The sequence below is a fragment of the Tachysurus vachellii genome, chromosome 2 (genome assembly GCF_030014155.1).
Source record: "Tachysurus vachellii isolate PV-2020 chromosome 2, HZAU_Pvac_v1, whole genome shotgun sequence".
Classification (NCBI taxonomy): domain Eukaryota; kingdom Metazoa; phylum Chordata; class Actinopteri; order Siluriformes; family Bagridae; genus Tachysurus; species Tachysurus vachellii.
Genome location: NC_083461.1, coordinates 2,068,575 through 2,095,527, shown reverse-complemented (window position 1 = coordinate 2,095,527; position 26,953 = coordinate 2,068,575). Strand labels below are relative to the sequence as shown.

The 26,953-nt window shown below is 40.7% G+C and overlaps 2 long non-coding RNA genes across 2 annotated transcripts; both read right to left on the bottom strand.

Annotated features, from left to right (window-relative positions):
- Positions 1-9,233: 9,233 nt before the first annotated feature.
- LOC132861846 (uncharacterized) lies at positions 9,234-11,015 on the bottom strand. Its single transcript, XR_009649981.1, has 4 exons — positions 10,681-11,015; positions 10,159-10,297; positions 9,880-9,941; positions 9,234-9,784 (listed from the first exon to the last, which is right to left on the bottom strand). It is a non-coding gene; the product is annotated as an uncharacterized LOC132861846 (long non-coding RNA).
- An 8,864-nt stretch (positions 11,016-19,879) lies between these two features.
- Positions 19,880-21,513, bottom strand: LOC132861878 (uncharacterized). Its single transcript, XR_009649984.1, has 4 exons — positions 21,396-21,513; positions 20,873-21,008; positions 20,530-20,591; positions 19,880-20,434 (listed from the first exon to the last, which is right to left on the bottom strand). It is a non-coding gene; the product is annotated as an uncharacterized LOC132861878 (long non-coding RNA).
- Positions 21,514-26,953: the final 5,440 nt, after the last annotated feature.

Below are 26,953 nucleotides of genomic sequence, written 5' to 3'. Positions count from 1 at the left end.
GAATCTGAGGTAGATTTATTAGATTATAAAACTGCAATTTAAGTCTAAATTTCAGTAGCCAACCTTCACCTCATCATCAAATTGATACAAATGCACACATAGCTCATCCTGTAAAAACTTTGTCTGTTTCCCTTTTAGTGCGATCAAAAAGTAAACGCATGAGAAGTTCTCTAAATAATCTTACCATTATTAGACCAGAAAAATGCCAAATAAACAAACAAAAACTGTTCCTAAAGTTTGGGCTTCTGGCCTAAAGCACAAATGATTACATCGGTCTAAATGAGTCTACCCGGTAAGGAGGTGGCATTGCCACTATCTTTAGTGATTTCCTTACTGTTACTCAGAGAACACAGTATAGATTTAATTCCTTCGAAGTACTTCTTCTTAATATTATTAACTATATCTTTAAAGCGTTTCAGTCAGGTTTCAGACCCCATCATAGCACAGAAACTGCACTTTAAAGTTACAAATGACTATTAAAGTTACAAATGACTATTAGTTCTACTTGACCCTAGTGCTGCATTCGTCACTATAGATCACAACATTCTCGCTTACAAAATTACACAGGTATTCAGGGACAGGCTTTAATTGGGTTTAGATCCTACCTGTATGATCCTACCCTTACATATCACCCAGAAATTGTACCAGCTCGGATCGTCTTCCCTGCGATGAACCTCCATTTTGGACCTTCACTGAGATGAGGGTGACTCTGTGAGAATCCTGAGGTATCTAGAGATCTACCAGCTCCAGTTGGACTCTGCAATACTAAAGAGGAGATGTGAACTCCATGTGACCATTTTGCATTAATGCAACATTTGTTTGATTGTATATTTATAATCACACCCCCAGTGTCACCCATATGAGGATGAGGTTCCCCTTTGTGTCTGGTTCCTCTCAAGGTTTCTTCCTTTACCATCTAAGGGAGTTTTTCCTCCCCACAGTCACTTGAGTCACCTCAGACTTGCTCATTGGGGATACATTAGTTATATTAATCTTTATGTTAACCTTTTGTTCTATGTTTATGTTCTGTGAAGCTGCTTTGAGACAATGTCACTTGTAAAAACCACTATACAAATACAGATACTCTATACAGATTTTGGACCTCCAGTGAGATGAGGGCGACTGTAATGGTTCAGTTTAATTGTTAATTGTAAAGAAAGATGATTTTAGTTATATATTGAACTTTAAGCGCCCTTTTGTGGGGAGGATTGGGAAAATTCTCCGTATTACACGTGTTGAGTTTCCCTTCGGACCTCAAGCTGCATCGAAAAGCTATGGGAACGCCCCTGCGTGACCGCGTTCTGAACCACGTGTGTAATCTGACCAATAAGCGTTGGGACGTGACGTCATCGGCGGGCGACGTCAAGTAAACAGGACACTACAAATGGCTGCGAGATGGACAAGAAGCCAGCTTCTGCTCGTTCAGGTAAGCGCTGTGTTTTTCTGATCAAGTGATAGCTAGCAGACAGAATTTCCGTAAGTGTGTTTATCCGTGTCCCCGTTTCATTACCGGGAAGGATTCGCATGATCGTTGTGTTGTTTGCTTGGGAGTGGAGCATGCACAATCGGCTTTCGAGGGAGTTGATTGCTTGCATTGTAGTCGCATGGCTATGCGCATGCTTCGCTCTTGGAGAGCGCTCTTTTCGAGAAGAGCTCTCTCCCTCGCAGCTCCGGTCTTGCTCTTGCCGAGGCAAAGTGGCGCCGGCGCTTGTGGGGCTCGCAGGCCATTATAGCAGTGGGATTGGAGTCAGATGAGTCCTTTCCAGTCTCGTCTGCTGAATCAAGTTTCTGCTCCCTCGGAGAAGCAGGCTCGATGGCTGCTTCTTTTCCCGGCACGAGCAGCGCGGCATTACATGTCTCTCCCTTTGAGGAAGGAGAGCTGATGGATGCTAGCGAGCCCGTGGACTCCTCACAGCCTGTGCTGTATGAGGAGCTCCTCGTGGTCATGACACGAGCCATAGCCAAGCTGGATCTAGATTGGCCGGTGGAGCAGGAAGCAGCGCGCACCCAGTAAGTTGGATGAGCGTTTCCTGCATCCTGTGTCACTTCCTGGGTGCCGGAGCCTGCCGTTTGGTGTGCAGATCCTGGGAAACCCCGTACTCGGTGCGCATTTCTCCTTGTCACTCCTCGCTCTACGCGAATGTGGTTGGGGCTAAGGCGTGCGGCTACGGGGCGATGCCGCATGTGGAAGAGATGCTAGCTAGCTATCTCTCCCCTAGCATAGCATCATCGCTAAAGGCCCCGGTGTTCCCTACTAAGCCGCTACGTGCTACATCGGCCTTAGTAGGGAAGGCTTACGCGGCAGCAGGCCATGCAGCGGGTTGCCTCCACACCATGGGTGTGTTGCAGGCATACCAGGCTGACCTGCTACGTGATTTGGATGAGGGACTTAGCTCCGGGGCCGCTGATATTAAGGAGTTGCGTTGTACTGCCGACTTAACCCCTATCCGGCCACGAAACACACGGCGCAGGCCATTGGTCGGTCTATGGTGGCCCTGGTGGCTCACCTTGTCCGACCTCCTGGACAAGGATAGAGCTGTGCTGTTGGACGCATCGATGGCCCCTCCTGGACTGTTTGGCGACGCTGTGACTGGGGTCGTGAACAAGTTCCAGGAGTCTAAAAAGCAGTTGGCTGCATTTCAGCAGTACCTCCCTCGGCGATCTCGTGTTTGGCAGCAGCCCCAGCCTGGTCCTTCCGGGCACCGCGAAGCCCAGAAACAGAGCGTGGCCACCCGATCTCCGCGGGCAGGGCCTAAGGGCCCAAGGCGACGCTCTAGGCCCAAGAAGGAGCAGGATGACCTGAGGGTCACCCTCAGCTTCGACAAACGGGCAGTGGTGCGTAGATCCTGACGGTCTACGGTTACGGCTACGGTGCCCATCCCTCCCCTGCACCACCAGGTCGCCAGGCCGTCGGCTCTGCCACAGGATGTGCTTCAGAGCACGGCCTCCCTCCAGCGGGCACCTCCCTCCACTTCTGCCCAAAGTCTCGGTACGGATGGGGGAGACTAGCCACCTCTCAGGAGGTGTCAACAGCCGCAGTACGTTGCTCCGGCCGTTCAGGTCATGGAGGCCGGTCTGTCAGCCCTGCCACAAGATGTGCCTCAGAGCGCAGCTTCCCTCAAGCGGTTTGGTCCCCACTTTTCCACCTGAAGGTTCGTTGTGGAGGGGGAGGGTCCGCCGCCTCTCGCGAGGTGCCATCAGCTGCAGGGCTCGGCCCCAGCTGCTCTGAGTGGGTCAGAGGCCAGCTCCGAGGGGCTGGTTCCCCTGAGGGACTTTCTGACAGCTTGGGAGGGGCTGCCAGGAGTCTCCCGGTGGTTCCTGCGGACTATAGAGGACGATTACACGGTTCAGTTTGCGTCCTCTCCTCCCCGTTTCAAGGGATGTGTCCCACCCTGGTGGGACCCGAGCAGGCTCTGGTCTTGGAAAGAGAAGTGCGCACACTCCTGAGGAAAGGAGCCATCGAGGTGATCCCCCCCTTGGCTCGAGAGTCAGGCTTCTACAGACCATACTTTGTCATTCCAAAGAAGGATGGCAGGTTGCGTCCCATTCTAGATCTACACACCTTGAACCGCTCTCTCAGGAGGCTCAGGTTCAGGATGCTCACCCTCAAGGAGGTCGTGACTCAGATAAGGTTCGGGGACTGGTTCGTCACAATAGAACTGGAAGACGCATACTTTCACGTTTCCATCCTCCCTGCACACAGGAAGTTCCTGAGGTTTGCTTTCAGGGGCGAAGCTTACCAATATCGGGTCCTCCCGTTCAGCCAAGCACTCTCGCCCCGCACCTTCATGAAATGCGTCGACGCAGCCCTGACCCCGCTGCGGCTCCAGGGCAATTGCATTTTGAATTACATCGACGATTGTTTGATTCTGGCTCAGTCGGAGTGCAGGCGATTCGGCATCGAGATGTCGTCCTCGCCTGCATGATGGTGCTTGGGTTTTGACTAAACACCAGCAAAAGTGCGCTTTCTCCAGCACAGAGAACCACCTTTTTGGGTGTGGTATGGGACTCAGCCAGGATGCAGGCACGGTTTTCACCTGCTTGGGTCGAAGTCATCCTCACCTCTGTCAGGAGAGTGCGGGAAGGCCAGCCACTCACTTTGAAGCAGTTTCAGAGGCTGCTGGGTCTCATGGTGGCGGCGTCCAGCATAATCCGATTCGGCCTCCTGCACATGAGGCCCCTCCAGTGGTGGCTCCGGGGCAGAGGGTTTTCTCTCAGGGCTCAGGGGAAACCAATATCGTACCATCAAGGTCTCGCAGCGTGCCCTTCAAGCCTTGGATGTTTGGAAAGACCGAACGTTTCTGTCCCGAGGCCCTAACAACGGTAACACTACGGTGACACTAACAACGGACGCTTACCTCACGGGGTGGGGAGCGGTCATGAGTCTGTGGAGCGGCCCACGTCTCTCGTGGCACATAAATTGCCTGGAGATGATGGCAGTGTTTTGGGGGTTAAAACACTTCCTCCCAGACCTACGAGATCGCCATGTATTGGTCCGCACGGACAATACTGCGGTGGTCTCCTTCATATTTGAGGGCCATTTATATCCCGGGACAGTTGAATGTCAGAGCAGATGCCCTGTCGAGGCAGGGGCCGAGGCCTGGGGAATGGCGTCTCCACCCCGAGGTGGTGGAGCTCATATGGCGGAGGTTCTACAGAGCCTAGGTGGATCTTTTTATGACCCAGGAGACCTCGCACTGTCCCCTCTGGTTTTCTCACTCTCACCCAGCCCCGTTATTTCTGAATGCCATGGTACAGTCGTGGCCGAGGCTACGCCTGTACGCCTTTTCCCCGATCGCACTGCCCCCTGGAGTTTTGGAGAGAGTTCGCCGGGATGAAGTCCGTCTCCTTCTGGTAGCACCTCGATGGCCAGGCAAGCCATGGTTTGCGGATCTGGTCTCCCTACTCGAGGGCCCTCCATGGAAAATTCCTCCCAGGAGGGATCTCCTCTCATGGGCGGGCGGAACCCTGGTTCACCCCCGCTCAGAGCTGTGGAGGCTATGGCTGTGGCCCCTGAGGGGGCACAGTTCATAGCGGCTCGTCTCTCTACCGAGGTAGTAGAGACCCTTCTCCACTCCAGAGCTTCCTCCATGAGGAGGTCGTATGCCACACGATGGCGACTGTTCACGTCGTGGTGCGAGCACCATGGCCTGGAACCAGCTAACTGCCCGATCGGCTCAGTTCTGGAGTTCTTACAGGAACAGTTTGCCGCTGGGTTAACCCCCTCGACCCTGAAGGTTTACGTGTCCGCCATCGCGGCATATAGCTCCCCACCAGTGGGGCAGTCGCTGGGTAGGCACCCACTGGTGACACGTTTCCTCTGCGCCACCTGGAGGCTGAGGCCCGGGACACGACCCAGAGTGCCTGTCTGGGATCTGGCAGATGTGCTGGCGGCTCTATCAGAGCCCCCCTTCGAGCCATTGGCTGAAGTGGCCCTTAGGGTTCTGTCTATTAAGACCGCCTTCCTCTTGGCAATTTCGTCCCTGAAGAGGATCGGGGATCTGCAGGCCCTGTCCATGGCCCCGGCTCACCTGGAGTTTGCCACTGGCGTGGCCAGAGTGTTTCTCTATCCGAAACATGGGTACGTACCTAAGGTGCCTTCGGCCCCCTCACGACCTGTCGTGTTGCAGGCATTCTGCCCCTTTTCTATTCACAGCCCCTGAAAAGGAGTGGCAGAACCGACTGTGTCCAGTGCGAGCACTGATCACTTACCTCCGCAGGACGAGTCTGTGGAGAAAGTCGGAGCAGCTGCTTGTCTGCTACAGCCCTAACAGGAAAGGTTTCCCGGCCAATAAGCAGACGTTAAGCAGATGGGTGGTGGACGCAATTGTGTTGGCTTACGAGTCCTCTGGCTTCCCCGCGCCGCTCGGGGACCGAGCTCCCTCCACCCGGGGTATGGCGGCTTTTACGGCCTGGTCCGCTGGAGTGTCACTCCAAGTCATCTGTGACGCTGCGGGTTGGTCTACCCCGCTGACCTTCGTTAGGTTCTATGACCTTGACCTCAGAGCCACCCCGGGCTCCTCTGTCCTAAGTGCAGGTGCTGAGGCCCTCACTCTCTAGGCAAGGTCTGGTCATTGTGGCGTGATTGGACACTCGTTCCCATAGCGTTTCGACGCAGCTTGAGTTCCAAAGGGGAAAGTCTCTAGGTTACGACCGTAACCCTAGTTCCCCAAGGAACGAGACGCTGCGTCTCCTTGCCACACTCCCTGCATCCCTGCGGCGCTTACCTTCTCTCGCAGGAGCTGGCGTCTTGTCCATCTCGCAGCCATTTGTAGCTTCCTGTTTACGTGATGTCGCCCGCCGACGACGTCACGTCCCAACTCCTATTGGTCAGATTACACACGTGGTTCAGAACGCGGTCACGCAGGGGCATTCCCATAGCGTTTCGACGCAGCGTCTTGTTTCTCGGGGAACTAGGGTTACGTTCATAACCTAGAGACGTTCATTGTTGTGACAAAGTAAAGTTGTGACCCACATCAGGCTGTAAATTGCTATTATTTGCCATGTAAATATAAAGTTTAGTAGTTTAAAAATGTTTGACAGTAATTTCATTAATCTAGAGATGCAAATATTGATAATAAACAAAACGTAAAGTGAAAGAGTGAGCATTAGGTAGCCCCGTATGTTAGCGGTCCTTTGTTATGATAATTATGTTAATTTGAATTCCGTGATTAAAAGCCATTACCTAAAACTAAGGACATAAGTGCCAGATACACATGACAATGTAACTTTTAATGCTTAATGTGTTGATTTAATGTTTCTTTTGAATGTTTTTAGGCAGTGAATACTGTTTAGTTAGCTATGCACATTGAATATGTAATTTGAATACAATTCTAATTGCTGTATATTCTTTGCCTGTTTACAGTTTTACAAAATGTTAATGTTAAAGTTATATGAGAAAAGATTCATGCAAGCTACTGGAAGATTAAAAGAAATCTCACTTGTTTACTGTCTGTCTAACTAAATAGAAAAGTTACACGTCTAGTGAGGACAGAACAGTGACTCTGTAAGAATCCTGAGACTGCTAGAGATCTACCAGCTCCAGTTAGACTCTGCTATACTAAAGAGGAGATGTGAACTCTATGTGGTCTTTTACATCAATACAACATTTATCAGACTGTATATTTATAATCACACCCCCAGTGTCACCCAGATGAGGATGAGGTTCCCCCTTGAGTCTGGTTCCTCTCAAGGTTTCTTCCTTTACCATCTAAGGGAATTTTTCCTCCCCACATTCACTTGAGTCACCTCAGACTTGCTCATTGGGGATAAATACAAACACATTTAAATATATCTAATATTAATCTGGAATTTTGTATTATATTAATCTTTATATTATTCTTTATAATAACCTTTTGTTCTATGTTTATGTTCTGTAAAGCTGCTTTGAGATGATGTCAACTGTAAAAAGCGCTATACAAATAAACTTGAATTGAATTGAACCCATCATTAATTCCTTTAGAGAAAAGGTATTTTAAAGTTAACACTGTGCTTCCCTGTTAAAACATCAGTTTAAAGATCAGGGCCCGTATTAATGAACACACTGTTGGTCACGAACATACTCCCTACACAATATAGTCTTAAATATCTTAACATAGAGACAAAGTGAAGGTTATTCGACCAGATATTAAAAGTTTGTTTTATTGGACAACCTATCACAGTCTTTAAAAGAATTCATCACCTAGTAACAGGTTTAGTCCGCCTCTTAGCTCTTAGATCATTCTTATAATATTTATGAATACAGGCTCTGAATTTTTCTCAAACCAGATGTCACTTCTGGGTTTGAATAACAAAGCATATGATGCGAAGCCTCTGAGTTATTTTCGAGTCATGGTTTCATGTTGTGTATTTCAGGATAGACTTCATGGTTTTAACCAGTGCTTGAACTGTTCTAATGAACAGTTCTTCTGTTCTTCCTGTGCTTTGACTCATGCTGTAGACTGTGATGGCACTATGTGTATTATGACTGTTTATGTTTATGTTGTGTGTGTCAAACAAGTGCAGTGTTGTGGAAAGGAATTTCCCCTTTGGGGACAATAAAGTAAAGTAAAGTATGTAAGTAAGTATGGCAATGATAACTAAACAATATGCTTTTTATCTCTATTTATGTTAAAGATACATTTTTAATTAAATTACATTTTCTTTGCTTTACATTTGGTGTTTTACTGACTGTGTTCAATTAAGATTTCAAGCTCTTATACAATAAAAATAAATTACATATGAATTCATGTAGAATTTTTTAACTTGCTTTATTAGTTTACAATGACACCTCTCATCCTAATTGAAGAGAAAATTTGATCTGTTTATTAATTCAATTCAATTCAAGTTTATTTGTATAGCGCTTTTTACAATGGACATTGTCTCAAAGCAGCTTTACAGAACATAAACATAGAGCAGAAGGTAAACATAAGGAGAAGTATAAAGAATTAATATAATAAAAATTCAAGATATATATAGTTCACAGTATGTATGTATGTACTGTATGTATGTATGTATGTATGTATTTATCCCAAATGAGCAAGTCTGAGGTGACTCAGGCAGCAGTGGCAAGGAAAAACTCCATTAAATTGGTAAGGAAGAAACCTTGAGAGGAACCAGACTCAAAGGGGTGACACTAGAGGGTGTGATTACAAATATACAGTCAAACAAATGTTGTATTGGTGTAAGGATCACATGGAGTTCAGATCTCCTCTTAGTATCACAGAGTCCAACTGGAGCTGGTAGATCTGTAGATGTCTCAGGATTCTCACAGAGTCGGCCTCATTTCAGTGGAGGTTTGAGATCTTCATCGCACGGAAGACAATCGGAGCTGGTACAGTGTCTGGGTGTCTCGGCATGGGTAGAGAAAGAGAGAAGCAGTGGAGAGAAATTAACATATCTGCTGTTCATAAAAATGTGCAAGTCTAATGTAATAGTGCACAAGATTATGGGATGTATTATGTGTACTCCTGACTAAAGAGATGAGTTTTTAATCTGCTTTTGAACTGGGAAAGTGTGTCTGAGCCCCGAAAACTATCAGGAAGACTATTCTAGAGTTTGGGAGCTAAATAAGAAAACGCTCTACCACCTTTAGTGGACTTAGATATTCTGGGAACTACCAGAAGCCCTGAGTTTTGTGATGGATGAGCGTGAAGGATTGTAACGTGTTAAGAGATTAATAAATAAAGTACTATAGAGGTGAAAATAGTTAAATATATATTCAGATTCAGAGACAGAGACGTTACTGAGACACATTTTGCCCACAGATTTCTTTTATTGGATAAAATGGTAAATATTCTTCACAAAGTCCTAAAGAAGAGAAATAATCCCAGCTGAGAGAAAGAGACTTTTTTCATCAGTAGCTCAATTATATTAATTTTGTTCATTTTAACTAAAACTTAAATTTCACTTTTAACTAGCCAAACCTATTTTTATTACGTAATGATTTTGTCTTGTTTTTCAAAAGTGGCTTTTACAGACACCACAATTTGATTTCATGAGGAAAGTCTTCCAATAATCATTAAAGAGTTAAATCTATGTTTTATGTAACTGAATGAAAAAACACATTTATCAACATGATGCAGTTAACAAATGGTAAATCTTCTAATTTTATTCAAAATGTTGTACATCCTGTTTTAAAGACTAGGTTACTGATTTAATTCATGCGAGAACTTGTTAATAAGCAACACATTTTATGGCAGGTTGTGGAAATTTGATTGAATTTGATCATTTCATCCTCTCTGCTTTGTTTCTTCATCAGTGGTCTTATTGTTTTTCTATGGTCCATTTGTATTCTTCTTTGATGCTGAGGGAAACAACAAAAAAAACATGCAACAAATGAGCTGATGTTTGAGTAGATTATTAATAAACCCAGTATCGTAAAACAGAAGTATTACATACGCGTACTGTGACCCATCCATAGCTCGCACACGTTGCTCGCCGCTCACAACAACTTTCACCTGCTGAAGAAAGAAAGAGTGAAACTCAGGGTTGCACAAATTACACAAATAATATAAATAAATAAAAAATAAATAAATAACACATCACTGAAACTCTAATACAAATGACCTTAGCTTCAGTCTTTTTCTAATAAGATTAGAATTAGGTTGATATTTTAACATCCTAAGCTGTTCTTATGCAGTAAATTTGAATTTTTAGTTTGATGCTGAGTCTAATCACCTCATCAGAAGGCTGTTTCATAATTTTCTGTTTATCCTGAAACATATTGCCAGCTTGATTTTGTCCCCAATGCACCAGTTGTCTGTCTGAACCTTTAAATTGTTTTGAGCCACGCTGATAACTCATGGTCTCCTTTTTTCTGGAAATGGCATAAGAACAACTTTAAATTTAATATCTAACATTACAGAAATACATTACAGCAGATTCATTATTCTAACAGCAGCCTGGAAATCACAGGTTTATATATTAACAGTGTAAGAGTAACTCAACACACACACACACAGCCATTTTACACGTAGCTAAACTAATACTGCAAAAGTAAATCTGCAAAAATCACTAAATTGTTATTTATACAAATGTTAAATCTACTCTAGAATTTAGTCTTTAACACATTGTTCATTACTTCAGATACTTTTACCTCATTATTATTATTATTATTATTATTATTATTATTATTATTATTATTATTGTTATTTTGATAAATACAATACAATAAGGCTACAAACACAGAGAGATTCTCACCTGACGATATCTCACTCTAACACAGATGGAGTGTTTTCAGTTTTCAGCACAGCCTTTATAAATTCAGCTCAGTTTAACTTTTGCTTTCGTTTGTTACAGGTTCTTTGCCCCACCCCCCTCCAAAAAAACAAAAACAAACAAACAAAAAACACATTTCTGTGGAGTTTTCAATAAAACGTCATCAAACCAGCCGAACAGCTCCCTCAAAGCTTACCTTTGTCTTAGAAAAACACGCCAGCTTAAAACTTTCTGACTTATTTCTCACATTCTGATATATTGAGCCTGAGTTGTTATGATGATTAACGTTAATCAACAAAAATAAACAATATAATATACAATTTTTCAAGATTTCAAATTAAGTTTAAACTTGACATTTAAACTTGACATTGAGTTTTTTCTTCAACACTGGGATTTTACTGGGTGTTCTTTCATGAAATGCTCATTTCAGGTCCTTCCACAATTTTTCTTTTGGATTAAAGTCAGGACATTGACTTGGTCATTCTAAAACACTATCTTTGTTCCTCTTTAATCATTCTTTGGTACACAGTCTTGGTACTTGGGCTCATTGTCTTTGTGTATGACCCATTTTCTCTTGAGGTTCAGTTCATGGACAGATGTTCTGACATTTTCATTTAGAGACCACTGCCATAATCTAAATTCATTGTTCCATCAATGATGGCAAGTTGTCCTGGCCCAGCTGCAGCAATACAGGCCAAAAGCATGATACTACCAGCACCATGTTTAACAGACGGTATAAGGTTCTTATGCTGGAATTCAATGATATCTCACACTAAGACGGATGGAGTGTTTTAGGTAGATGTTTTTTTTAGCACAGCCTTTAGAATTTCAACTCAGTTTAACTTTTGCTTTCGTTTGTTACAGGTTCTTTGCCCCCCCCCCCCCCCCAAAAAAAAAAAACACAAAAAACAAGTCCCTCAAAGCTTTCCTTTGTCTTAGAAAAACACACCAGCTTAAAACTTTCTGACTTATTTCTCACATTCTGATATATTGAGCCTGAGTTGTTATGATGATTGACGTTAATCAACAAAAATAAACAATATAATATACAATTTTTCAAGATTTCAAATTAAGTTTAAACTTGACATTTAAACTTGACATTGAGTTTTTTCTTCTTTTCAAAAAACACATTCTGATGCAATGATCGTTAGTGATTGTTACACCAGCTAAACAGCATTCTTGTACATTTAAAAAAGTTCAGACCCTACACACGCAAGTCTGTCTACACAATCTAATGTCAGGGACTCTGACTTGTTATGGTGATATAAACAGTGTCATCCATTCATTACATTTTTTTTTAGCACATACTGTACACTGTTGCTTGAAAGTTTGTGAACCCTTTAGAAGTTCCTATATTTCTGCATAAATATGCCAAAAACATCATCAAGTTCTAAAACAAAGTGAATGCAATGAGCTCAAACAAATGATCCAAAAATATATTTCTTCATTTACTGTAATTATTGAGAAAAATGATCCAGCATTACAGATCTGTGACTTGCAAAAGTATGTTAAGCTTTTCTTTCAGTATCTGTTGTGACTCCTTGTGCAGTAATAACTGTAAATAAAGTGTCCAGTAACTTTTGATAAGTCCTGCACAATGTCTCGGAAGAATTTTATTCCATTCCTCAGTACAGAAGAGCTTCAACACTGGGATTTTACTGGGTGTTCTTTCATGAAATGCTCATTTCAGGTCCTTCCACAATTTTTCTTTTGGATTAAAGTCAGGACATTGACTTGGTCATTCTAAAACACTATCTTTGTTCCTCTTTAATCATTCTTTGGTACACAGTCTTGGTACTTGGGCTCATTGTCTTTGTGTATGACCCATTTTCTCTTGAGGTTCAGTTCATGGACAGATGTTCTGACGTTTTCATTTAGAGACCACTGCCATAATCTAAATTCATTGTTCCATCAATGATGGCAAGTTGTCCTGGCCCAGCTGCAGCAATACAGGCCAAAAGCATGATACTACCAGCACCATGTTTAACAGACGGTATAAGGTTCTTATGCTGGAATTCAATACTAAGACGGATGGAGTGTTTTAGGTAGATGTTTTTTTTAGCACAGCCTTTAGAATTTCAACTCAGTTTAACTTTTGCTTTCGTTTGTTACAGGTTCTTTGCCCCCCCCCCTCCCCAAAAAAAAAAAAAAACACAAACAACAACAACAACAACAACAACAAATCAAAACAAAAACATTTCTGAGAAGTGTTCAGTAAAACTTCATCAAAGCAGCCGAACAAGTCCCTCAAAGCTTTCCTTTGTCTTAGAAAAACACACCAGCTGTACTACAATTAAATTCATTATTTTCCTATAACAAGTGTATTCCATTAATCAAAAAATTTTGTCAACAATTATATATATTTTTAAATATATTTTTTTAGTAATAAACCTACTTTTTATCTGTTTATATTGACATTTCATGTTTATGAAACCTGTTAGTGTCAGGACTCTGCCTGGACTTTGGCCATGTGCCTTTTGTTTGTTTTCATGTTCACGTGTCTGCCCCGCCCTTGTCTTTTCTGCCCCGCCTCTGCACTCCTGTCCCTTATGTTTGATTATCTGTATTATTTAAGTGAGCCGCGTTGCCTCGTGCAGCGCGGAATCCTTGTCTATTGTCTCCTGTCCTCGTCATGTCCGGTTATGTCTGTGTCCTGTTTTGTGTTCTTTAATTTATTAAACCCTGTTTTCGTTAAGCTGTCCTGCGTTTGGGTCCGTTTTTACCCCCGCGTCGCTGACAGAAGGATTCCGCCAGACCAGGACCCAGCAGGACAGCTGAAGCTTGGACCGGCCGCTCGGGAGTATTTTTATTTATTTTTTTTTTTCCTGGACTTTGCGGGTTTTGGTGACATCGGTCCGCATTTTTCCGGTGGGGGACGCCGCTCCGCTTCCGGCTTTTCCGCGGGGGGCGCCGCTCCACTTCCTGGTTGCGGGCCGTGTCACCAGCCCGAGTTTTGTTCTGTTTTTTCGGTGTCCTGTGACATCGCCCCGCATCTGTCCGGTGGGGGGCGTCGCTTCACATTCGGTTTCCGTGGAGGACGCCGCCCCACTTCCTGTCCGCGGGGGGTGTCGCAGGCCCGTGTTTTGCCCCCTGGATTTTTTTTCTGTTTTGTGGGGGATTTTTGTTTTTTCCCTGCCCTCCCTCCCCTTTTCCTGGTTATGTGAGGTGGGTCTGGCCGTGGTGCGTCGGGGGTTGTGCTCGGCCCTCCTGTTCGGCTGTGGACGTCGCTCGGCCCTCCTGTTCGGCTGTGGACGTCGCTCGGCCCTCCTGTTCGGCTGTGGACGTCGCTCGGCCCTCCTGTTCGGCTGTGGACGTCGCTCGGCCACTCTGGCTGCGCCGCCGTGTGCCTTGCTCCCCCCACCTGCCTCGCCGTGTGCCTTGCTCCCCCCACCTGCCTCGCCGTGTGCCTTGCTACCCCCACCTGCCTCGCCGTGTGCCTTGCTCCCCCCACCTGCCTCGCCGTGTGCCTTGCTCCCCCCACCTGGATCGTCGGGACTGTCAGGATGGTTTGGCGCGTCGGGAGCCGCGCCTTGAGGGGGGGGTTCTGACAGGACTCTGCCTGGACTTTGGCCATGTGCCTTTTGTTTGTTTTCATGTTCACGTGTCTGCCCCGCCCTTGTCTTTTCTGCCCCGCCTCTGCACTCCTGTCCCTTATGTTTGATTATCTGCATTATTTAAGTGAGCCGTGTTGCCTCGTGCAGCGCGGAATCCTATTGTCTCCAGTTATTGTCTCCTGTCCTCGTCATGTCCGGTTATGTCTGTGTCCTGTTTTGTGTCTTTTATTTATTAAAATCCCTGTTTCTGTTAAGCTGTCCTGCGTTTGGGTCCGTTTTTATCCCCGCGTCGCTGACAGTTAGTTCCTGTTCTCACTTCCATTAACAGCTTTAAATCCTTCATCATTCCTTCACCAGCTTCTCTTCTATCTAATATCAAAGCTGTTGTTATATAAGACTAATCGACACCTTTTGACCAGTGAGAATACAGAATTCGTCAGAAGTGGGGCACAATAAATATGATGTGTTTATTTTATTTTAATTAGCAATACTCAGTTTTGTTTGTCCAGTGACACCTACTGTAATGATTTTCTGTTTTGTAGGAACTTTGTAGTCAAAATGGCAGCAGGCAAAAGCAAACACTGGGTTCTCCTGGCAGCAGGTTCTAGAGGTTGGGAAGACTACAGGCATCAGGTAAGAATATTAAATTCATATGATTGTTTTTACAGGGTTTTTGTAAATAGGTTTATTAAAAACAAAAATATTCGAAAGCAGGGATGTCCAAACTTTTTTGCAAAGAGGGCCAGACTCCCTGCTGAAAAATCCAGCATAAACCAGCATGAATTCCATGCTGGTCCAGCCTGGTTTTTACTGGTTCATGCTGGTATAGTGCTGGTATAATGCTGGTCAGTGCTGGTATAGTGCTGGTATAGTGCTGGTATAGCTGGGTGGCCAGGATAGTCATGGTGTTATCAAGCAAAACTGGGCTGGTGTAGCTGGTTAACCAGTATGATCTTTCTGGAATGAGCTTTATGGGAACATCCTTTATTTTTGCTTGTGTATGTTTCTATGTAACACATTAATATAAGATTAAAACACAATATATTGGAATATATTTAATTATAAGTGTGTTATTTCCTTTTCTCCCTCTTTTGAATAAAGAACTGAAATAACAAAGCTCAAAAAGCTTTGAAAAACAAAGAATAATAACATTTAAAAATCATTCATTAGGGTTTAAAGTGTCTCCACAAATTAAATATAGTAATACCAACAAATGTTGACTTCCCGGGCTCCATGAGGGAAGCAGCATATAAATCATACAGAATGATGGTTTTTGAAAGATATATATATATATAATCCATTTGTCTCAACTACGAAGTTGTTTGTCTGTTTTTTTAGTAAAGCGGTAATGTCACAGACAGAAGACCACGGAGACAGAGGTAACGTAAAAGTAACAGTGTTTATTGATAAATGGTGGAAGAATAAAGTTAGCGATGGCAAAACAGTGCAGACGAGGCTCCACAACACACACGGGATGACTGGAAGCAGACCCACTCGGATTGGCTTCTTGGGAGGACGATGAACTTGGATCCTTATGAATAAAGAGAGATAAAGAGTCAAGTTAGTAGACACAGCATGCAAGAGCAGCTAGCGTGTACGAGACTGGACAAGGTGTGTGTATGTGAGCGTCTTTTAAGAGTTGCGGTAATGACGGGTGCCAGGTGACGGTGATTAGAACTCAGGTTATGAGGATCTGGTTTGTTGTGTGAGGGAAGAACCCTGCGGTTCCGTGACAGGTAATGTGAAGAGATATTACCCAGCATCAGTGTTGCTATGCAACCTTAAAAGCAACTATGTTCACGAAGGTAAATATAGTTCCTGCACTTTCCAAAAATAAATCTCGCAATGTTTTTGACTACATTATATACCTTACAGTGTTTATCGAAATTAGTGTTCCAGATCATGTTTTTGCCACCGTAATTAGGATTTTGTTTTGGGGTAAATAAAAACCTTCCGCTTCTACACGACAAATCTGCTGATCACTGGGAATCAGAATGTTTGCATACGTGAGGTACCTGGATGACAGCTGCACGGCAGTTGTTTCAACTAGCGAAATTAAGGACATTAATTACAACATGTTTGACCATACTCAGGTTTTTGAAGAAATATATTTTTGGATCATTTGTTTGAGCTCATTGCATTCACTTTGTTTTAGAACTTGATGATGTGATCTGATGATGTTTTTGGCATATTTATGCAGAAATATAGGAACTTCTAAAGGGTTCACAAACTTTCAAGCAACAGTGTACAGTATGTGCTAAAAAAAATGTAATGAATGGATGACACTGTTTATATCACCATAACAAGTCAGAGTCCCTGACATTAGATTGTGTAGACAGACTTGCGTGTGTAGGGTCTGAACTTTTTTAAATGTACAAGAATGCTGTTTAGCTGGTGTAACAATCACTAACGATCATTGCATCAGAATGTGTTTTTTGAAAAGAAGAAAAAACTCAATGTCAAGTTTAAATGTCAAGTTTAAACTTAATTTGAAATCTTGAAAAATTGTATATTATATTGTTTATTTTTGTTGATTAACGTTAATCATCATAACAACTCAGGCTCAATATATCAGAATGTGAGAAATAAGTCAGAAAGTTTTAAGCTGGTGTGTTTTTCTAAGACAAAGGAAAGCTTTGAGGGACTTGTTCGGCTGCTTTGATGAAGTTTTACTGAACACTTCTCAGAAATGTTTTTGTTTTGATTTGTTGTTGTTGTTGTTGTTTGTGTTTTTTTTTTTTTTTTTTGGGGGGGGGGGGCAAAGAACCTGTAACAAACGAAAGCAAAAGTTAAACTGAGTTGAAATTCTAAAGGCTGTGCTAAAAAAAACATCTACCTAAAACACTCCATCCGTCTTAGTATTGAATTCCAGCATAAGAACCTTATACCGTCTGTTAAACATGGTGCTGGTAGTATCATGCTTTTGGCCTGTATTGCTGCAGCTGGGCCAGGACAACTTGCCATCATTGATGGAACAATGAATTTAGATTATGGCAGTGGTCTCTAAATGAAAACGTCAGAACATCTGTCCATGAACTGAACCTCAAGAGAAAATGGGTCATACACAAAGACAATGAGCCCAAGTACCAAGACTGTGTACCAAAGAATGATTAAAGAGGAACAAAGATAGTGTTTTAGAATGACCAAGTCAATGTCCTGACTTTAATCCAAAAGAAAAATTGTGGAAGGACCTGAAATGAGCATTTCATGAAAGAACACCCAGTAAAATCCCAGTGTTGAAGCTCTTCTGTACTGAGGAATGGAATAAAATTCTTCCGAGACATTGTGCAGGACTTATCAAAAGTTACTGGACACTTTATTTACAGTTATTACTGCACAAGGAGTCACAACAGATACTGAAAGAAAAGCTTAACATACTTTTGCAAGTCACAGATCTGTAATGCTGGATCATTTTTCTCAATAATTACAGTAAATGAAGAAATATATTTTTGGATCATTTGTTTGAGCTCATTGCATTCACTTTGTTTTAGAACTTGATGATGTGATCTGATGATGTTTTTGGCATATTTATGCAGAAATATAGGAACTTCTAAAGGGTTCACAAACTTTCAAGCAACAGTGTACAGTATGTGCTAAAAAAAAATGTAATGAATGGATGACACTGTTTATATCACCATAACAAGTCAGAGTCCCTGACATTAGATTGTGTAGACAGACTTGCGTGTGTAGGGTCTGAACTTTTTTAAATGTACAAGAATGCTGTTTAGCTGGTGTAACAATCACTAACGATCATTGCATCAGAATGTGTTTTTTGAAAAGAAGAAAAAACTCAATGTCAAGTTTAAATGTCAAGTTTAAACTTAATTTGAAATCTTGAAAAATTGTATATTATATTGTTTATTTTTGTTGATTAACGTCAATCATCATAACAACTCAGGCTCAATATATCAGAATGTGAGAAATAAGTCAGAAAGTTTTAAGCTGGTGTGTTTTTCTAAGACAAAGGAAAGCTTTGAGGGACTTGTTTTTTGTGTTTTTTTTTTTTTTTTGGGGGGGGGGGGGGCAAAGAACCTGTAACAAACGAAAGCAAAAGTTAAACTGAGTTGAAATTCTAAAGGCTGTGCTAAAAAAAACATCTACCTAAAACACTCCATCCGTCTTAGTGTGAGATATCATTGAATTCCAGCATAAGAACCTTATACCGTCTGTTAAACATGGTGCTGGTAGTATCATGCTTTTGGCCTGTATTGCTGCAGCTGGGCCAGGACAACTTGCCATCATTGATGGAACAATGAATTTAGATTATGGCAGTGGTCTCTAAATGAAAATGTCAGAACATCTGTCCATGAACTGAACCTCAAGAGAAAATGGGTCATACACAAAGACAATGAGCCCAAGTACCAAGACTGTGTACCAAAGAATGATTAAAGAGGAACAAAGATAGTGTTTTAGAATGACCAAGTCAATGTCCTGACTTTAATCCAAAAGAAAAATTGTGGAAGGACCTGAAATGAGCATTTCATGAAAGAACACCCAGTAAAATCCCAGTGTTGAAGAAAAAACTCAATGTCAAGTTTAAATGTCAAGTTTAAACTTAATTTGAAATCTTGAAAAATTGTATATTATATTGTTTATTTTTGTTGATTAACGTTAATCATCATAACAACTCAGGCTCAATATATCAGAATGTGAGAAATAAGTCAGAAAGTTTTAAGCTGGCGTGTTTTTCTAAGACAAAGGTAAGCTTTGAGGGAGCTGTTCGGCTGGTTTGATGACGTTTTATTGAAAACTCCACAGAAATGTGTTTTTTGTTTGTTTGTTTTTGTTTTTTTGGAGGGGGGTGGGGCAAAGAACCTGTAACAAACGAAAGCAAAAGTTAAACTGAGCTGAATTTATAAAGGCTGTGCTGAAAACTGAAAACACTCCATCTGTGTTAGAGTGAGATATCGTCAGGTGAGAATCTCTCTGTGTTTGTAGCCTTATTGTATTGTATTTATCAAAATAACAATAATAATAATAATAATAATAATAATATATATTATTCGACAACCAATCACAGTCTTTAAAAGAATGTGTCACCTAGTAACAAGTTTAGCCCCGCCTCTTAGCTCTTAGATCATTCTTATAATATTTATGAATACAGGCTCTGAATTTTTCTCAAACCTGATGTCAGTTCTGGGTTTGAATAACAAAGCATATGATGCGAAGCCTCTGAGTTATTTTCGAGTCATGGTTTCATGTTGTGTATTTCATGGTTTTAACCAGTGCTTGTACTGTTCTAATGATTATGGATCTTCCTGTGCTTTGACTCATGTTGTAGACTGTGATGGCAATGATAACTAAACAATATGCTTTTTAAAGATGTTAAAGATACATTTTTAATTAAATTACATTTTCTTTGCTTTACACATGGTGTTTTACTGACTGTGTTCTACTGTGATGATTTTGAGCAGCGTAATTCAATTAGGATTTCAAGCTCTTATACAATATAAATAAATTACATATGAATTCATATAGAATTTTTTAACTTGCTTTATTAGTTTACAATGACACCTCTCATCCTAATTAAAGAGAAAAGTTGATCTGTTTATTAATAAGTAAAGTTCTCTAGAGGTGAAATAGTGAAATATATTCATATTCAGAGGCAGAGACGTTACTGACACACATTTTGCCCACAGATTTCTTTTATTGGATAAAATGGTAAATATTCTTCACAAAGTCCTAAAGAAGAGAAATAATCCCAGCTGAGAGAAAGATACTTTTTTCATCAGTAGCTCAATTATATTAATTTTGTTCATTTTAAATAAAATTTAAATTTCACTTTTAACTAGCCAAACCTATTTTTTTTTATTATGTAATGATTTTGTCTTGTTTTTCAAAAGTGGCTTTTACAGACACCACAATTTGATTTCATGAGGAAAGTCTTCCAATAATCATTAAAGAGTTAAATCTATGTTTTATGTAACTGAATGAAAAAACACATTTATCAACATGATGCAGTTAACAAATGGTAAATATTCAAATTTTATTCAAAATGTTGTACATCCTGTTTTAAAGACTAGGTTACTGATTTAATTCATGCGAGAACTTGTTAATAAGCAACACATTTTATGGCAGGTTGTGGAAATTTGATTGAATTTGATCATTTCATCCTCTCTGCTTTGTTTCTTCATCAGTGGTCTTATTGTTTTTCTATGGTCCATTTGTATTCTTCTTTGATGCTGAGGGAAACAACAAAAAAAACATGCAACAAATGAGCTGATGTTTGAGTAGATTATTAATAAACCCAGTATCGTAAAACAGAAGTATTACATACGCGTACTGTGATCCATCCATAGCACACACATGTTGCTCGCCGCTCACAACAACTTTCACCTGCTGAAGAAAGAAAGAGAGAAACTCAGGATTGCACAAATAACACAAATAACATAAATAACTCAAATAACAAATAACTGAAATAACATAAATAATACAAATAACACATCACTGAAACACTAATACAAATAATCTTAGCTTTAGTCTTGTTCTAATAAGATTAGAATTAGGTTGATATTTTCACATCCTAAACTGTTCTTATGCAGTAAATTAGAATTTTTGGTTTGCTGCTAAGCAAAAATCCACTTTTGTGAACTTTTAGTTCACGTTAAAAATCTAATCACCTCATCATAAGGCTGGCACATATATTCCTGTTTATCCTGAAACGCATTGCCAGCTTGATTTTGTCCCCAATGCACCAGTTGTCTGTCTGAACCTTTAAATTGTTTAGAGCTGCGCTGGCCCATGGTCTCCTTTTTTCTGGAAATGGCATAAGAACATTTTTAATTTTAATATCTAACATTAAAGAAATACATTACAGCAGATTCATTTTTCTAACAGCAGCCTGGAAATCACAGGTTTATATATTAACAGTGTAAAAGTAACTCAACACACACACACACAGCCATTTTACACGTAGCTAAAATAATACTGCAAAAGTAAATCTGCAAAAATCACTAAATTGTTATTTATACAAATGTTAAATCTACTCTAGAATTTAGTCTTTAACACATTGTTCATTACTTCAGATACTTTTACCTCATTATTATTATTATTATTATTATTATTATTATTATTATTATTATTATTATTATTATTATTATTATAAATACAATACAATAAGGCTACAAACACAGAGATTCTCACCTGACGATATCTCACTCTAAGACAGATGGAATGTTTTCAGCACAGTTTTTATAAATTCAGCTCAGTTAAACTTTTGCTTTCGTTTGTTACAGGTTAATACTTGACATTTAAACTTGACATTTAAACTTGAAGTTGTTTGAGGTTTTTTTTTTTCTTTTCAAAAACACATTCTTATGCAATGATCGTAAGTTTTTGTTACACCAGATAAACAGCATTCTTGTACATTACAAGAAACACATCAGCTTTCAACACAAAAAAGTTCAGACCCTACACACGCAAGTCTGTCTACATCTATCAGATGTCAGGGACTCCGACTTGTTATGGTGATATAAACGGTGCCATCCATTCATTACATTTTTTAGCACATACACTGTCGCTTGAAAGTTTGTGAACCCTTTAGAAGTTCCTATATTTCTGCATAAATATGCCAAAAACATCAGATCACATCATCAAGTTCTAAAAGTAAACAAAGTGAATGCAATGAGCTCAAACAAATGATCCAAAAATATATTTCTTCATTTAATTATTGAGAAAAACGATCCAGCATTACAGATCTGTGACTTGCAAAAGTATGTTAAGCTTTTCTTTCAGTATCTGTTGTGACTCCTTGTGCAGTAATAACTGTAAATAAAGTGTCCAGTAACTTTTGATAAGTCCTGCACAATGTATTGAAACAATTTTATTCCATTCCTCAGTACAGAAGAGCTTCAACATTGGGATTTTACTGGGTGTTCTCACATGAAATGCTCGTTTCATGTCCTTCTACAATTTTTCTTTTGGATTAAAGTCAGGACATTGACTTGGTCATTCTAAAACACTATCTATGTTCATCTTTAATCATTCTTTGGTACACAGTCTTGGTACTTGGGCTCATTGTCTTTATGTATTACCCATTTTCTCTTGAGGTTCAGTTCATGGACAGATGTTCTGACATTTTCATTTAGAGATCACTGGCATAATCTAAATTCATTGTTCCATCAAAGATGGCAAGTTTTCCTGGTCCAGCTGCAGCAATACAGGCCAAAAGCATGATGCTACCACCACCATGTTTAACAGACGGTATAAGGTTCTTATGCTGGAATTCAGTATATTCCTTTCTCCAAAAATAACGCTTCACATTTTAAAACAAAAAGTTCTATTTCAGTGTTCCTACTTCATGGACAGCAGTGTTCTTTTTGGAGAGTAGTGACTTTCTCCTTGTGACTCTGAGGATGTTCAGTGTTTACCTGATGGCAGACTCATGAACATTGACATTAGCCAAAGTAATAGAGGCATTTAGTTGTTTAGAAATTCCCCTGTATTCATTTCTGACCCACCAGACTGTTACTTTTAGAGTGATCTTTGTTGAACACTTATGAGGATGTACCAATGGTCTTAAATTTTCTCCATTTCTACAGTATCTGTCTGACTATAGATTTTTCAAGATGATTCTGAAACTTTTTCCAGCCTCATGAGCAACAATAACTTTTCTTTAAGTCAGTTTTTTTGCCATGATCAACTTCCACAAACATGCAGCATGAACATTAGACTTTGATATATCTCTGTTCTTTAAATAAAAAAGAACAGTACCTACACAGAACAGTTGAGGATGTCATGATCTGATACAAAGCACTGTTCCTCTAAGAGGTAGCTTTCCCACTTGATTAAGTACTCCAGTTTGCCATTACACTGTGTGAGTGTGAGATGGTCTCGACTAGGTAAGATTGTTGGTCTTCAATAATAAGGGCATGTGGTGGAGAGGAAGCTGGCTGGTGTGAGGAAAGAAGAACTACTGGTTTAAGGTGTAAAACATAGAATGAGAGGGCTATGTGCAGTTGTGGGAGAGATCAAGTTTGTTGACCTGTTTGCAGAAACTGAAGGTGCCAGTGTACCTAAAGCTGAGTGGTTTTTTTTTTTTTCATCTTTACAGCTGTCCTGGGATACCAGCTATACCCAATTTCCTGGCTGGTACTGTGGAGCGCCGATCACCGTGAGGCTTGTGATTTTGAGTATACTCGGCCCAAAATGTATTTGAATGCGCAGTAACTAGTACCTATTTAGTACCAGTTGATATGATAACTGGACACCTGGGGTGTGGGCTCAGAAGTGAATGGTAAGATTGCAAGCAATGGCCTGGTCTGACTGCCAGTAGATTGTACCCACCACACATATGGGGGAACAGGGGAGTTGGAGTTTGCAGACCTGACAGATTGGAATCTGAGGTAGATCTATTAGATTATAAAACTACAATTTAAGTCTAAATTTCAATAACCAACCTTCACCTCATCATCAAATTGATACAAATGCACACATACAGTAGCTCATCCTTATTGAACAGTGGGTCAATCTCATTTTCATAGAGTGCTACATCAGCATAATGGTTGCCTTAAAACGGCCAGATGTAACTTTGAGGCAGTATAAATGTAGCTAAATGTAACAAAATGTAATGTAAAATAAATGTAAATACTCCTTAATGTTAAATAACTCTGGATTTTGGCATTCTTTTGGTTGTACTCTTTGACAACTGCCACTGCATCATAAGACAAGACACATACCGGATTTTCTCCTTGAAGCACAAATATATATTCATCTTCACATCAAACAGCCTTCCATCTGCATCAATCTTTCTCTTCCTGGACATTTTGGGATCATTGTATTTCTTAATTCTGAAAATGGCACTGATGTGGAAACACTGCAATCTAGTGGTGGGATGCCTGTGCCTTTCATAAATTGACACAACACCATGTCGCAAAGATTCATACTCTGGCCGTGTTGTTGCAGGGATACCGAACCCTTTTTTTTTTTTAATAGTTAACTCAGCTGACAGTCATGGAAGGATGTCACCAGTTAGGTTGGCAGTGTACCACACAAGTTCAGCCTCAAAGTCAAACTTTGTGAGGTTTTTTTTTTGGTTTATGTGACTTTACTTATTTAATGTTGCAAAAATGGGAAAAGTGGGAAAAGAATAAATAAAAGATTGAACAGTCTTTGGCACCTCAACTATCTAACTTTCACATTATGTTCTCAAATTTGTGATTTGCTTCCACTGCAAATTGCTTTGTGTATCATATTTAATAAACCAATATAATTTAAATGTATAAATGAACATGTATAGTCACACCATTGTAGCAGTGTTACATGCAGTAGGCTATAAGGTAAGTAGTGATTGTTCATTTGAAGTTTACTCAAGTGGAAGAATGTAAGTAATAAACTTACACCTACTAGCACTATGCATTATATTGTGAAAAAGTAGATTATCTTAATATCAAAACCTTAAATTTTCTCTGGACTTAATGATAAGTCTGACCTTTGGAACGACCAAAAAAAAAAAAAAATAGAAAATGCATTCATGACAATTTATGGTGATTTGATTTCTTTGCTTACATTGACGCTAATGCATTAAGAGGGGGTCCCCTGTACCAAGATGGCAGCTCAGTTGACGCATTCGTTCCAATGTACTGCCGTATACAAGGCAACATCTAGTGTATATGTCTATGGAAAAGAGTCAGGTTGGTTTCCTTGCATCTCTGTACAACGATTAATATAAATGTAAAAAGAGTTAAAAATATTAGTCAATATCAATGTAAGAAGTGTTAAAAAGATGGATTGAGTGCATATGTGACGGCGAGGGGGAGGTGCGTGCTAAGGGTTCTAAAACAATTACTAAAATACAAACAAGAGATATCGATTTCGACTACGTCACCTTGGGAATTCCACCCAAAGAATTTGAAAGAGGCACCTACAACTGGCATACACATGTTCGTATCACCAATTAGAGTCAGAGACATAGGTCACGATAAAAAGTTCTCTTTATTGACATTTTCATTAAAACATTAAAATAAATAAAGAAACCTTCTTCAGCCAAACAAGCTACAGATCTTTCTTAAACGAATTGAGGGACAGGGACTAAAGCTTACCAGTACAGGAAAGCAGAGCAAAAGGCCACACTCATAGGTGAATCACTGCACTTCACTGTTTACACACACCCACACACAGTGAGAAGTACCACCACCAAAAGCCAGTCCTTCGCCCCTAGTGCTCAGGCCCTGCCAAAAAAAGATAACATACATCAACCACAGTCACATTAAAGACTGAGTCAACTCAAGAAAACAAAAGTAAATAATTAAATTCTCACAACCAGTAAATAGTTGCTCCAATAAATCAACTTCTACAAAATACAAAATATAAAAAAGGAAATTAACTTTGTAACCAAATTATATAAATAGAAACTAAATCCAATACAGTTCAAATAAAAAGTAACTTAAACAAGAAATCATGAAATCCAGATTAACTGTTCAAACCCCAGAAGCAATACAAAATCAAATGCAACTGAAGAACAGCAAGCCAAAGAATCAAATCAAAATTTCAAATGAAATACTTCAAAAATAATATATTGTAAAACTAAAAAAGACAAAATATGGAACAGCCACAAAAAGAAAAACAAAAGATAAACTTGAAAGCAGGTTTGGAAACAGATCTGGAAACCCGGTTGGAAACCCGGTTAAAAACCCGGTTGGAAACCGATCTGGAAACCCGGTTGGAAACACGGTTGGAAACAGGACAGCACTGCAGTCATACAAACGCGGAGCACGCTGACTGGAATAATTACAGGCCGTTACGACACCTATAAACAAAGGAAGACTGTTACTCTGTTAGATATTGTCAGGACTCAGCCCGGACTTTTGGCCATGTGCTGTTGTTGTCGTTCCTCGTCACGTGTCTGCCCCGCCTTCGTCTGCTCCTCCCTGTCACCACACCTGCTCCTCATTGTGTCATCATTGTCTTAATTGTATTTAAGTTAGCCGCGTTGCTGAATGCAGCGCGGATCATTAGTTACGTTTACCCCTTCGTCATGTCTAGTCTTTGTTAAATGTCGTCATTTGTATTGTTTCATTTATCGTCATTTTTGTCTATGTCTTCCTCATTTATTAAACCCTCCTTCATTTGAAGCTATCCTGTGTACGGGTCTGTCTCCTTCCATCCCCGGATGTGACAGATATGTTCTCCATTCTAATGCATCTGTGCCTAAATACCTACCAATTGCAGACATCAACGTTTTATAGAAAGCCAATGGAATCTTTCACGGCAAACGCCGGTACAAAACAGTGATCCAGCACTGCGTCAGGTTCTCACAGCTTCTCCGATATCTATGCCCAATTTATGTAACGGTACTAAACAGACATTGCAGCGTGACTCGTAGGGTCAAGGCAGAAGTGCTTTTCAAATCAATCGCCGTCTCTAAAACACATTAAAACAGTGCACTTCTCGTAATCAAACACATGCAATGGCCAAGAAAACATCCAACAGCGCGTTCTCCTTACCATCTCAAGCACTCGCATCTAGTTCCGGGAAATGACGAAAGCGCGTTAGTGACGCGGCAAGTAACCAAGTGACGCATCCCAGGTAACCGTGCATGCTCCTGTTTTTATAGCTCCGTGGAGCTGCCAATAAGCTAACGCTGCACCTGCACCGTGACGTAATCAGAGTCACTCCTCATGCCACACATATATTTGATTTTCTATGAGAAGTCAGATGCATTTATCAAGTTTTAGAAACGAACGGCCTTAATCTGTTTGTTT